Source organism: Lissotriton helveticus, chromosome 6, assembly GCF_964261635.1.
Source record: "Lissotriton helveticus chromosome 6, aLisHel1.1, whole genome shotgun sequence".
Classification (NCBI taxonomy): Eukaryota; Metazoa; Chordata; class Amphibia; order Caudata; family Salamandridae; genus Lissotriton; species Lissotriton helveticus.
In genome coordinates this window covers 1,190,078,429-1,190,091,721 of record NC_136067.1, presented here as the reverse complement: position 1 = coordinate 1,190,091,721, position 13,293 = coordinate 1,190,078,429, and the positions used below count along the sequence as shown (strand labels likewise).

General features: G+C 47.1%; 1 protein-coding gene across 14 annotated transcripts in view; it reads left to right on the top strand.

Moving 5' to 3' along the window:
* Window positions 1-13,293, top strand: part of PTPRK (protein tyrosine phosphatase receptor type K) — a 1,613,435-nt gene that overhangs the window by 1,226,941 nt on the left and 373,201 nt on the right. The window lies entirely within an intron of this gene.

The following is a 13,293-nucleotide window of genomic DNA, read 5'->3' as shown; positions in this document are numbered from 1 at the left end:
ATTATGATCAAAACAAATCAATACACTAGGTGATGCCATTTCCACACATCGTTTGTGCGCTATATAGTTTTATCAGTAAAATTGCTAATCTATGCACATATACATTTCAAATGAAAATGTGTTCTCTGTAATGACAGTGCACTACCACCGCCATGTATACTCCACAGTACTCTGTGCCTCTCGCTCCATACTAATCCACTCCACAACATTCCATTCTACTCCACTCTGACACACAACGCTCTACGCGGCGATTTTGGTCGCAAGATGTGTGCATAGCGCTCTGCTGAATTTTGCTTAAATATTATTGCCAAAGTAATTTGCCACTTTTACTGTGTGTTTCTCTTTTTAAACTGACCTGGCAAACTTCCGGTTTGATCGCTCCTTACCCCGTTCCGACGCGGCAAGTGCCGATTGATCGGAGGGTCTCCCAGTGAGCAACACAACTTCCTGCCTGCTCCCTCACTTCTGGTGGTTAGCGGCCCAGTTGTTGTGCCTCTAGGCTACTTAAGACGCATTCTGAGGCGCTCTTGCTGCGGACGCGGCGATTTTGGCCGCAAGATGTGTGCATAGCTCTCTCCTGAATTTTTGCTTAAATATTATTGCCAAAGTAATTTGCCACTTTTACTGTGTGTTTCACTTTTTAAACTGACCTGGCAAACTTCCGGTTTGATCGCTCCTGACCCCGTTCCGACGCGGCAAGTGCCGATTGATCGGAGGGTCTCCCAGTGAGCAACACAACTTCCTGCCTGCTCCCTCACGTCCGGTGGTTAGCGGGCTAGTCGCCATCCTCACAGGGATTACTTAAATGGAGACCAGATGGAGGCGCAGCGGATGAGCGCAGCAGGCGTGCCGGCAGGGCGCCAAAGGCAAGCCCGTCTGCGCCCAGCCGGGATCTGGGGCCAGTCATAATGCCCAATTGACCACCTATACCTCTTCTGACCTCCACAACTTACAGCATAACGGGCCTATCAATCCCAGTGCCAGGATGGCTGCAACAAAATCAGATATTTTGGTTCCTAGAACTACCCCCCCCCCCCCGACGCTCACACCATATGTGTTCCCCTGTTGTCTCATGAGATTTCCCAGACGCCCTCTTGCCCCAACCCCCCGGTTGCAGGCCTCGTGCTATCACTTACCTAAACACACGCTCGATGGTGAAGCATCAACTTGAGATCATCCAATTGCTTGACGCCAACAACATTGATATTCTTCTTTTGTCGGAAACCTGGCTGACGGGTGACTCCATCCCCGACATCCTAGCAGCAATACCCGCTGGGTACTACATACTCCAATCTAATAGGGGGCAGGGTAAACCGGGTGGCGGAGTAGCAGCTATTATACACCAAAAATATAAATTCACTATCCTAGAAATGGATATTCTCCCCTGTGTCGACAGTCTTATTCTGAAATTTGCTTCCCCTAAGTTTTCCTTTATCTGTGCCCTTTTCTACCGACCCCCCCGTTCACATGTCCTTGTTCTCCCAGCTCTTTGGTGAATTAGTTTCCCAGTTAGCTATTAAGCATGCCAGGATTATCATCATTGGCGATTTCAATTATTGGCCCTCAGACACTTGTGAAAGCAGCTCCTCGGTGGAGTTCTGACCTTCTTCTTGGTATGAACTTCTTCCAACACGTTCACAAAGCCACCCATGTTAAGGGGCACATTCTGGACCAAGTTTGGACTTCTAACATTGATATTCCTCCCCCCCCTAATTTCTCCCTGCCCCTGGTCTGACCACTCTCTTATTTCTTTCACCATGGCTCATACCCCATTCATCCAACCATCCCCAGTTGGCAACCTTTCGGCCCGAAACTGGAAACGGGCTAACATGGATGAATTCCACACGCTACTGGCTGCTTCCACTCCCAATGAACAGGTCTCCATCTCCTGGCAGGCTTCTAGCTTCGAAAGCTGGTTAGAATCATCAGCCAGTGATAAGGTTGCCCCCTCTGAAAAAAATAAAAATCAAACGCCCCCACGATGCCCAACGCTGGTTTTCTGTGGAACTAAAGAAGGAAAAGCTGGCCCTCAGGCAAGCAGAGTGCCGTTGGCGACGTGCTTATGCCCCTGAGGAGAAAACAGCTTACGTAGCCTTGTTAAAACACTACAAAAACTCAATTCTTAAGACTAAATCAGCCTATTTCTCACAAAAAAACACCAACTCATCCACAAAGGCAAAAGAAATTTTTTCTATTGTCAATGAACTCACACAACCCGACCGGGTGACCGCCAAACCTGTCCCCTCGCAAACACTTTGTGACTCACTAAACTCTTTCTTCATCAATAAAATCATTTCCATTAAAAATAATATTCCTACCCCTATCTCCCCCACTATCCCTACCACACCTTGTGAGAACCCTATCTCGCTGGACCACATCCCTCTGATCACTAAAGCAGAATTTTTGACTCTTCTGAACAAAGTGGGATCCGGCTCTCCTAATGATTGCTGTCCTCCCCACATTCTGAAGGAAGCCTCTCTCGCTTGTCCTGATCCACCGCTCTCACTCCTTAACAACTCTCTGAAAACAGGCATCGTCCCGGGTACCTTTAAATGCGCCGCAGTTGTTCCTATCTTGAAAAAGCCAAACGCAGACCCCTCGGTATTGAGTAATTTTCGGCCCATCTCTCTGCTCCCCGACCTTAGTAAAATATTAGAGGCCCATGTCACAAACTGCCTAAGCTCATTTATTGAGCATTCCCAGTTTCTTGATCCCCGGCAGGCTTCAGGCCAGCGCACTCTACTGAGTATGTCATTTTGGCTGTAATGGACGAGCTTAGGAGCGGAGCCGATAAAAACATCGCCCAGGCGCTGGTGCTCTTGGACCTATCGGCGGCATTTGACACGGTCGATCATGAACTCCTGATCGACCGTGTCAATAATGCTGGCATTCAGGGTTTGGCCCTTAAATGGTTCAGATCCTTTTTACACCATCGCTTCCAGGCGGTTCGCTTGTCCACTTTTTCAGCAACGAAAACAAAACTGACTTGCAGGGTCCCTCAGGGCTCTGCTTTATCGCCCCTTCTATTCAATTTATACATTCAACCCCTGATTGTCTCTCTACGTAATAGCCCGGTGACGATCTTTAATTATGCCGATGACCTTCAGCTGGTATTCATTCTTGACTCCACCAATGCATCTAGCACGAATTTTCAATCCACCATGTTCTCCATTAGTGAATGGATGTTCTCCAGCCAATTGAAACTTAGTCCCGACAAGACAGAGCCTGTCCTGACTGGAGGGCCCACTAACCCCTGGAACTCTAGTTTCTGGCCACCTTCCCTGGGCACCCCTCCCCATCCTGCAGACTCTGTAAAAAGTCTTGGTGTTATCATCTGTAAGGACTTGTCGCTGAAATCACAAATCAACGCAGTAGTCTCTTCATGCTTTTTCCATCCCCGCAGAATCCGGAAAATTTGCAGGTTTCTGACCACGGAAGCCCTCACACTTGTTATCATGGCCCTGGTCACCTCTCGCATTGACTACGCTAACGCTCTCTATGTTGCCATTCCAGCTTACCAGCTTCACCGCCTACAACTAGTACAAAATCAAGCAGCTAGTCTCATCTTTTGCCAACCTAAGCACCAACATGTTTCCCCCCTGTTGAAGAACCTCCACTGGCTCCCGGCGGCCAAACGTTGTGTCTTTAAACTTGGCTGTATCACCTTTAAGGCACTACTTGGTCATGGCCCTGTTTTTATCTCCTCCAGGATACATCGGTATGCCCCTTCTTGTGATCTTCGCTCCTCCCATCACAACCTACTCACTATTCCCGCCTTCACACGGAAAAAACATGGGGGCCTTAGGTTCTCATCTTTGGCACCCCGTCTATGGAACTCCTTTCCGAATGAGCTCAGATTAACACCTAGCTACACCTTATTCAGAACCCTTCTTAAAACCCATCTGTTTCTGCAAGGCTATGAGTAAAACTACATAACTCTCCTCGCCATTGTCCTTCCGCTCCTAGCGCCATGAAACCACCTGGTGTCCGTGCGCTGTACAAATAATTTTAACATAACATACGCTACTCTAAGCTGCTCTACTCTATGCTGCTCTACTCTCTGCTACTCCACGACACACTAGCCTACTCCACTCTGTGACGCTATACTCCACTCTACAAAATTCCACTCCAATGTACGCCACTCCATGCTGACACAGTACTTCACACCAATCTACGCCACTCCAGTTAAAGAAACTCTGACAATGTAATCCACTCAACTCTGACACTTCACTCTAGACCATTCTACTCCACTTTACGGCAATCTACTGTACGATACTCTGACACCCCACCAGGGACGGCTCCTCTGTTTGAGCGGAGGAGCGTTGCCCCAATGAAATGCCCCCAGAGAGAAAAATAAAATGATAATGAAGTTAATTCGTTACCATTTTGTTTTTCTTCGCACCATCCCAAACGGAGCGTCAGGAGGGGGGCAGGGCTGCTGCTGCATGACAACAGCTGAGAGATCAGGGCACTTTCAATTTAAAGTGCACATGTCTTTTTGTCTGGCTGTCTTTCGACAGCCAGCCACACATGCGCACTTCAGACCTCTCTAAACCAGCAGTCTTAAGACATCTAGGTTAGAGAAAGTCAAAGCCTCCAGATTGCTGTGTTTCGCCGAGTGAGGCCGCTCCCACCACTCCTAGCACTGCTCTCATGCTGGTGAGAGCAACGCTAGGATCGATGAAGGGAGTTTGGAGTGTGCCTGCCTGCCTGCCTCGAGGAGAGAAGACCTTTGAGGAGGAGGTCACGTCGCGCTCGCATGTAAATAGGTGTTCGATGCATATGACCTGCTGATTGTTCACTTTTGCATAGATCGCCATCTAGTGTTGGGCTCTGATGTTTGCATGTTGTTTTTGTCTTCGAAGAAGGGTTGTAGTCAGGAGATTGGTGACTCCTCCTTCGGTGGACAATGCGCATGGGCTTTGGCTCCATCGTTAGATTGTTTTTTTCCGCCATCGGGTTCGGATGTGACTTGCTGCGCTCCCGGTCGGTGTCATTATCGAACCCACTTTGGACGCGCAATCACAGCTAACCAACGGTATTGTCTCGATCGTGTTTTTTTCAACACGCTCCCTCGACGACAGCTTCGAAAAACTTCGACTTCTGCGAACTTCGACGCGGTGGAACGGACTCCATTTAAGAAATTTCCTTAGTGTGGTGCTAAATTCCCACACTCGGACCTCCATCCTGTTTGTAATCTGTGCCTCTCTCCAGAACATTGAGAGGACGACTATGAGGCTTGTCTATCCTTCAAGTCTAAGAAAACAATCTGGGATCGTCGAGCTCGATGCCACAAGATGTCCCGAGGCACAGGTTCCAGTCCGAACATCTTCCATACAGCCTCTGATAGCCGTCCTGAACCAGAACAGGGAGAACAGGTTCCAGACTCCGAAATAGACATCGACGCCGAAGATGACATCACCCTGGCTCAAAGGGACGTGAGTACTGAGATCCCCGCCATACCAAATCCCATAACAAAGGCTCCGGTGACGCATTCGGGCTCAGGTCCACACCACACAAAAACCTCCAGCGTCCCGCCTTCGGACCCGGTGCCGCAGGACAAACAAAATCCTTCCGGCTCGAGCCAGCCACCCGGTCCCGAAAAGCCATCTTCGGCAAAGAAGCAGCCGGAAAAGCTTTCGGCACCGAAGCAGCCGGAAAAGCTCTCTTCACCGAAGCAGCCAGAGACTCTCTCAGCACCTAAGCAGCCAGAGACTCTCAGCACCGAAGCAGCCAGAGACTCTCAGCACCGAAGCAGCCAGAGACTCTCAGCACCGAAGCAGCCAGAGACTCTCAGCACCGAAGCAGCCAGAGACTTTCAGCACCTAAGCAGCCAGAGACTCTCTCAGCACCTAAGCAGCCAGAGAAGCTCTCGACACTGAAGCATCCAGAGAAGCTCTCGACACCGAAGCATCCAGAGAAGATCTCCGCTCTGAAGCAGCCGGATAAAACCTCGGCACCGAAGCAGCCGGATAAGACCTCGGCACCGAAGCAGCCGGATAAGACCTCTGCACCGAAGACTTTGGAGCTGAAAACATTAAAAGACAAGCTTCCCATAACTAAGCCTCCTAAACAAACACCTCCGGAGCCGAAAAAACTGGCATCGAAGGTCTCTGAACCAGGGTAAGCTTCCATACCGAACACTGTCGCTAAATAACCAAAACCTGTTTCCAAGGACAAATCTTCCACACCAAAGAAAACTGTTGATGCCGAAGAACTTTTCCTCCCTGATACAAAGCAAACCACCTTTTTAATCCATTCAAAGGTTTGTCATATAGTTACCAAGCTACCTACAATGGGGAAACCAGAACATTTATCACAGGCACCAGTTCCTCTAAAGAAGATACATATGGCTACTAATACTGCACCACCACCTTCACCACTCCACCAATTAACTCTAATTTATTCATTTCTCCACCACATTCTCCACAACCAGAGGATAGTGATGATGCACATGGGAATGGGCAAGAGGATGAAGATATAGTTCCATTGAACACTGAGGAACCTGATGATCCACCACAGGAACCAGACCTTTGGCATGAGTATAGTACGGATCCTATCTAAATAATGATCCAGACTTATATCCCTCAAAACCATCTCTGCCAGATGATAAGGTGGGGTTTGCCCAACTAATTAATAGGACCGCAACATACCATAAAGTCAAACTACACTCAGACCCTGTAGAAGAAGACTTTCTTTTAGAAACTTTTGACCAGCCAAAAAAATCTACTCCTGCCTTGCCAATGCTTAAAGGGCTTCTTAGACATGCCCCTGAGGTGTTCAAAGCCCTAGTTAGAGCTAGGGTTCTGAACCCCAGAATAGATAAAAAATACAAGGCAGCTCCCTCTGACCCCATATACATCAAGGGTAAACTTCCTTTAGATTCCTTAGTTGTAGCCAACGCATGCAAAAGAGCAAACTCCCAGGGGCCAGGTGACACACAACCTCCTGACACAGAATCTAAATTATTAGATGCATCAGGCAAACATATGGCGTCTCAAGCTGAAAACTCATGGAAAATAGCCAACACACAAGCCCTTCTCGCAAGGTATGACAGGGCTCACTATGATGAGCTAGAAAACCTCATTCAACATCTACCTCAACAATATAAGGACAAAGCCAATCACCTTAAACAAGAAGGCAAACTAATCACTATTACATCCATAAAATGCACGCTCGACGCAGCAGACACTGCGTCCCGCGCAATAAATACCAGTGTTTTGCTACGCAGACATGCCTGGCTCAGTATCTGGGTTTAAACAAGAGATACAAAATACCATTCTTAATCAACCTTTTGACCAGGACCACCTCTTTGGCCCTGCAGTGGACACATCTTTAGAAAAGATAAAAAAGGACACAGAGACTTGCAAGTCTATGGGCGCTTTACAGTCACCTTCTAACAGAGGCTCCTTTCGGCGTTCCTGTTATAGAGCAGGCTCGAAAACAAATGCAACAAAACACCCTTCCTCATCATACAAAAGTTCCAACCAGGGCTCTTTTTCCAGAGGATACTATAGAGGAGGTTATAGGGGGAACAACAAGGTCAGAGGCAGTGGTAATAACACCCGCAGCTCCCCTAATACCAAACAGTGACTTCCCTGTGCTTCCCCCGATCATCCCACTCCTGTTGGGGGACGCCTCTCACAGTTCCTGCCTGTCTAGAATTCCATCACAAAAGACAAGTAGGTAAAACAAATTGTCCAGTATGGTTATGTCATGGAACTCACTTCCAATCCTCCCGACGTACCTCCCAAACCGCGTCCAATGTCATCAGAACATCTGACGCTTCTCAAACAAGTAGCTGTTGCACTATTACAAAAACATGCAATAGAACCAGTTCCCTTGCCTCATAAAGGCACTGGGGTCTATTCCCTTTATTTTCGAATTCCAAAAAAGGAAAGCTCTCTCAGGCCAATACTAGACCTCAGACCGTTCAACAACTACATCCAATCAGACCACTTCCATATGGTCACTTTACAACAAGTTCTTCCACTACTTCAGCAAGGCGACTTTCTCTCCACTATAGATCTAAAGGACGCCTACTTCCACATTCCCATTCATCCCGCTCACAGGTAATATCTTAGGTTTGTGGTTGATGGGCAACACTACGAGTTCAAAGTTCTACCATTCGGAATCACCACGTCACCCAGGGTTTTCACCAAGTGCCTCGCAGTGGTTGCAGCCCATTTGAGAAAACAGCAGATTCATGTCTTCCTTTATTTGGACGACTGGCTAATAAAAGCAGAATCCCACAACAGCTGTGTTCAACACACCCTAAGTACAATACAACTGCTTCACAGTCTGGAATTCACAGTAAATCTCGGCAAATCCCATCTCCAACCGTCCACAATACAACAATATCTAGGAGCTACACTAAATACTTCAACAGCCCTAGCATATCCCAACCAAGTCAGGATAACAGTTATACCAACACTAGCTCAAAGATTTCAGCTTCTACACTCATTACCAGCACGAGTGTAAATGCAACTAATAGGGATGATGGCCTCTTGCATTTTTCTCGTTCCTCATGCAAGACTACAAATGCGTCCACTACAAGAGTGCCTAGCACATCAATGGAACCAGGCTCAAGGTCAGCTAACAGATCTGGTGTTGGTGGACGACCGCACCCATCGCTCTCTGCAATGGTGGAACACACAGAACCTTTTCAAAGGGCGGTCGTTCCCCGAGTCAGTCCCACAGATAGTGCTAACAGATACATCGCTCAGCGACTGGGAAGCTCATCTTCAAACCCATACCATTCAAGGTATCTGGACCCCCAACAAAAACAATTTCACATCAACTACCTGGAATTGTTAGAAATCTTCCTAGCGCTGAAATCTTTTCAACTGCATCTTCTAGGCAAAGCTGTCCTGATTCATACAGGCAACATGACCACAACGTATTACATACAAAAGCCAGGGCGGGCACTCTCCCTACAGCTATCATACCTAACTGAAAGCATATGGAGACTGGTCATTCCGCAAAAAATATACCTCCTGGCAGAACATCTACCAGGGGTACACAATCAAATAGCAGATCTGCTCAGCCGTCCGGCTCAACAGAACCACAAATGGGAACTTCATCCCCAAGTTCTTCTTCCATGCTTTCTCATGTGGGGACACCCAGAAATAGATCTATTTGCCACACACCTAAACGCATAATGCCCAAACTTCGCATCCAGGTATCCACACCCATTGTCCAAAGCAATGCGCTATGGATGAATTGGTCAGACAAATTTGCTTTCACTTTTCCGCCTCTCCCACTTATTCAGTTAGTGGTGAAGAAACTCAAACACTCCCTCACAATGATCATAGTTGCTCCAACATGAGCAATACAACCATTGTTCACAACTCTATTGAAACTATCAGTAGTACCACATCAAAAGCTACATCCCTCACCCAAACTTCTTACTCAGAACCATGGAGAGATAAGACACCCAGATCCCAATCAACTCAACATTGCGATCTGCTCCCCAAATCTTAGAGTTTGGCTTCCTTAATCTCCCACCAGACTGTATGAACATTATCAAACAGGCCAGACGCCCTACAATAAGGGCATGCTGTGCAGCAAAATGTAAACGGTTTGTAATTTTATTGCACGCTCAACATCAACCCACTATATGCTTCCATTCAGAACAGCATCTGTAATCTCTTGCATCTGCAACAATGTAACCTAGTGTATGCATCTATTAGGTTACATCTAGCAGCCATAGTGGCCTACCTACAAAATAGACAACACTTGTCTTTGTATAGAGTCCCTGCTATCAAAGCCTTTATGGAAGGACTTAAAAGAATAATTCCACCAAGAGGTCCACCCTCTCCAGTGTAGAACCTTAATATAGTCCTTACCAGACTAATGGGTCCTCCTTTTGAACCTCTCCACAAATGTGAACTACAATTTCCCACTTGGAAAGTAGCCTTTTTGGTTGCTATCACATTTCTCAGGAGAGTAAGTGAACTCCAGGCATTAACCATACAAGAACCATTTTTAGGTCTCGCCTGCCAATGCGCTTGCGCATTTCTGGCGAGCGATATAGAGGGGCACCAGAAAATCCTACCAAGAGGGCTTTAGTATGCGGATTATGGCCAGTGCATGTGCGCCGGGCGCGTGCTCTCCATTTGCTCCCCCCCCCTCAGACTTGAAAGGAAGCCGCTCGCACACCAGCATTTGTCTGAGCCTCGGCATCAGACTTCAAAGGCTGCCGCTCCCCCGCCCACCCCCCGCCACAGCAATGCCGAGAGCTTGTCTCTCATAGCCACCCCCTCCCTCTCTCATCTTCCCTCCATACCACCATTCATGGCACTGGCATCCCCTTTTACCCACTTTGTTATTCTTTATACACAGGGTTTCTCTCATGTTCCCTCTTTGCTATCCTTGTTGCGGCGATGCCCCGCCTCCCTCGTCATGCCACCTCTCTGCTACCTTTCGTGCCCAGTGCCTTATTGCCTTCCTTTCCCAAGACTCCTTCCGGCTGCACTGCATCGGACTGTACTATACTGCGATTTTTACGTCGCTGCCTTCCGTGTTCGTTCAGTCTCCCTACCACCCCTCCACGCTCTTGCCTTCCTTCAAATGCTGCCGCTCCCCCGCCACAGCAATGCCGAGCGCTTGTCTCTCATAGCCACCCCCTCCCTCTCTCATCTTCCCTCCTTACCATCATTCATGGCACTGGCTTCCCCTTTTACCCATTTCGTTATTCTTTATAAACTGCGTTTCTCTCATATTCCCTCTTTGCTATCCTTGTTGCGCCGATGCCCTGCCTCCCTCGTCATGCCGCCTCTCTGCTACCTTTCGTGCCCAGTGCCTTATTGCCTTCCTTTCTCAAGACTCCTTCCGGCTGCACTGCGTCGGACTGTACTATACTGCGATTTTTACGTCGCTGCCTTCCATGGTCGTTCAGTCTACCTACCACCCCTCCATGCTCCTGCCTTCCGGAAACAGCTACTCCTGTTGCTGAGGCCGGGCCGTGGGTGGTGAGAGCGGCACTAAAATCAGGGATTTCCGCAGGTCTCCTGGCCCGTCAGAGTGGAGAGGGGGCGGCTCATGGCATTTGCAGGTGCACTCTCTCATTACTCCACAGCTGGTCATCCGCAATTCTGTGACCTACAGTGCTTTTCACGACCACTAACTAATGTTTACATTTCACATTTCTTCCAAGTCCGTGCGCAAATTTGCTTACAAAAAACCCGCAAAGCTCACAAGAAGTGCCCTATCCTCGCTGCCCCCCCATCAATTGGCTCACATGATCCATTCTCGTCATGCAGAGTTGCTGGAGCATCTCTTGCACTCCTTTTATTTTTGTTTTGGTTCAGAATCGACATGCCAGTGCGCTGTGTGTGAGGGGGCGGGGTGCTCAGCTGCTCGGTGATCCCACAGCTGGTCATCGGCACTTCTGTGGCCAACAGTGTTTTTCTCAAGCACTACTGTTTACAATTTGTTTCCTCCTAGCGTAGATTAAAATACGTAAAGCTCCTGTGAGGTTGCCCATCCTCCCTCCCTCTCCGGCATCTCTCTGCTCACGTGATCCATTCCTGAGACAGAGCTGCTGGGTCGACTGTTAAGATTTGAACAGAGACTTTAAATGTTTTTTGAACTCGTTTTCCCTAGCCGACGGGCAGGCTTCTTTCAACACAAGCACTGCTGAAAACTACCATGCTGCGAGTGCAATGTGTGTGAGGGGGTGGGGTGCTGTGCTGCCCTCGTAATGGCTGCATCAGACAGAGCTGCTGGCGATGCTACTTCAAGATTATGTTGCAGAAGCAGCAATGCTCTGTATACCAAGGGAGCTGTGCTTTTCATGTTTGCATTCATTACAAAATTGGATGTACTTCCTTAAATAACTAATCATACACTCGTAAGTGTTTTTTTTAAGCTCACAGAATGTCTTCAATTTCTATAGCCCTTAGTGCCGTCACTTTGTCAAGTTGTCCTTCTTCATCGGTACTGCTCTTTATGTTGGTTGACCCAATCAGAAGCCACTATTTGCTGTGTGCTAATGCTGTAAACAATGGAAATATTGTAAGGCAGCAGTCCAGCCAAATCATGAGCAGGAGCTATCTATCGCCCTCACTCTATCTATACCCTCACTCTATCAATCTATCTATCGCCCTCACTCTGTCTATCTATCGCATCAACACAGCATCACTCAGCACCACCACAGCATCACTCAGGGGCACCACAACATCACTATGCGCTACCACAGCATCACTAAACGCCACAACATCACTCGTCGCCACCACAACATCACTCAGCGCCACCACAGCATCTGTGCAACCATTCAACAACAACTGGTTCAAATATGTTTTATAAATGTTTCAAGCTTTATTACAAATGTCACAAAAAGATGTTAATATTTCACTTCTGTTCTTGGATTTTCGTCACAATAAAATACACTGAACATAATCTTCACTAAAGTTATTTACAAACGTTTAAGCTATTGCCATTATAAATTACAATAACTTTTATTTAATATTAATTATTTAAAAAAATTAAAAGCCATTGTTATTTGTAATATCAATACATCTAGGTCAGGTGAATACACCACATATTGCATTACAAATGCTATGTGTCACATTTGCGAAAGTCATAACTATTGGCATTGTAAATGACAAAGCTATTAATTTAGCTATTTTCAAAACCAACACATAAATAAAGTGTCCAATACTTCAAACTTTCCTAATGCGAGACCTATTGCATTGCAAATGCTTGTTACAGATGCATCATAAGAAAGTGGTTCTTCGAACTAATCCAAATTTGTTACCCAAAGTAGTATCTGCCTTCCATCTAAACCAGTCAGTTGAACTCCCAGTATTTTTTCCTCAACCAGACTCAGTGGCAGAAAGAGCTCTACACACCTTAGATGTTAAAAGAGCAATACTCTACTACATTGAAACAAAATCCTTTAGGAAAACCAAACAACTTTTTGTGGCTTTCTCCCCACCTCATAAAGGTAATCTTATATCCAGAACAGGAATTGCTAGGTGGATTGTAAAATGCATAGACATATGCTACATCAAAGCCAAACGCACGTTAACCATTCCTTCTAGAGCTCATTCTACACGCAAACTAGGGGCTTCTATGGCATTCTTAGGGAACATTCCCCTAGATGACATATGCAAAGCAGCAACTTGGGCTACACCACATACCTTCACAAAACACTATTGTGTAGGTGTGCAGGCAAAACAACAAGCTAGTGTGAGCCAGGCTGTACTGAAAACACTATTTCAAACTACTGCAACAGATACAGGTAGCCACCGCTAAAGAGGTAACTGCTGTATAGCCTATGCAAAAGTG